Source organism: Cupressus sempervirens, chromosome 9, assembly GCF_028749045.1.
Source record: "Cupressus sempervirens isolate cs-2001-9-10 chromosome 9, ASM2874904v1, whole genome shotgun sequence".
In the NCBI taxonomy this organism is placed as follows: Eukaryota; Viridiplantae; Streptophyta; class Pinopsida; order Cupressales; family Cupressaceae; genus Cupressus; species Cupressus sempervirens.
In genome coordinates this window covers 298,355,448-298,356,984 of record NC_143126.1, presented here as the reverse complement: position 1 = coordinate 298,356,984, position 1,537 = coordinate 298,355,448, and positions in this window count along the sequence as shown.

Genomic DNA, 1,537 nt, shown 5'->3' with positions numbered 1-1,537 from the left:
TTCATGCTAACACCTCTTCCCCTTATTATAGGTATGTATGTACCTCTTTCTATTCACCAATCTATCTAGTTCTCTCTCCCTTTCACTTTCCCTTTCCCTATTTTTAGATCTCTATATCTATATCTATTTTCTTCTTTATCTGTCTATAGCTCATCATTCACTATGTAAGGAGTGTTTTATTTAAGAATGTGATAATGAAACCCCTCCCACTTCTCCCCCTCCCTCATTCCTTCCTACATATTCTATCTCCTCTCCATGTTTGTTTATATCTCTAATTCTCTTTATTTATAGGTATCTCCATTTCTCCCTCTTTAACTCCAATTCTCTTTCTATTTCTAGATGTGATTCTCTAAGTTTAACTAATTATTGTTTAATTAAAATAATATTGAATTAAAATAGAATAGAAACATAATAATTTTTATGAAAACATAATAAAATAGATAACTAAAATATTAAAAAAATCATATATTAAATGTCAATATTGATGCAAGAGCATCTTGGGTCTTTGAGCAATCTCACATCAACAAAAAAAATGTCTTGTTTTTTGTACCAGTATGTTGTTAGTGAAGTAGTTTTTGCTATTGTTGGTGTTGTGTTATGCGCGGTTAACATAATGACGAGGACCTATCCTTGGTCCTTCTCCTAAGAGTGCAAAGTTTGATCCTTTTTATTTCTTGAGTTGTGAACAATTCTTTGTTGTCTTTGTTTTGGTGTATTTCCTTCTAGCAAGGTGTGTTGTTTTATTTGGCATGATTTCTTATGTTAACATGATGTGTTACAACATTAGGAGTTGACTATTAGGGCATGTGTGGATTTTCCCACAGATGTCAATTGCCTTATATTTTATTTAGCACTGATTTTGGTTTACTCTTCTTAAGTTGGACCTATAATGTAATTAAATGCTTGACTAGCTAACTTGTGGCTTAGCTAGCTATATAAGAGGCTTGGTTAGAGAAAGAAGGATAAGGGAGAATGAAATGAGATATTGAGAAGTAGGATAGTATGTAAACCTAGATTAAAACTTTGTAAACTCCTTGTATATGGTTGAAACTTTGTAAACTCTTCTTAAGTTAGGCATGTTGACAAACTTCTTGTAATTATTGCATTAGTGTGACTGCCAATTGCTGAACCTTATGTTCAATGTGTTGCTTATTAAGTACACCCAAGTGAAATTCTAGAATCTTGCCTTATGTACATTGTTTTGTATTTTTCTTTTGTGTGTAACTCTGCGCAGGGTTGTTTGTAAGCTTAAGTTGAGTTGATATTGTATAAGTTTTATCTCTCCCTATGTCAGGTGGTATCATAGTTATTTCTTTCTTGACGATTCGATCATGGGGAACCTTATTGGATTGGTTGTAGGGTAGTAGATCTGAGATTTTACCTATAACTTGCAGAAGGTTACAATCTTGCAAGAACTATTGTCTAGATGGTTCGTGGTAGAGGGAGTGTTGATAATGCTATAATGGATATGTTGAGGTAGACTACAACCAAACTTGAAGCTATGGAGATAGACCAGAGAAGAGGAGTAAATCTTGAA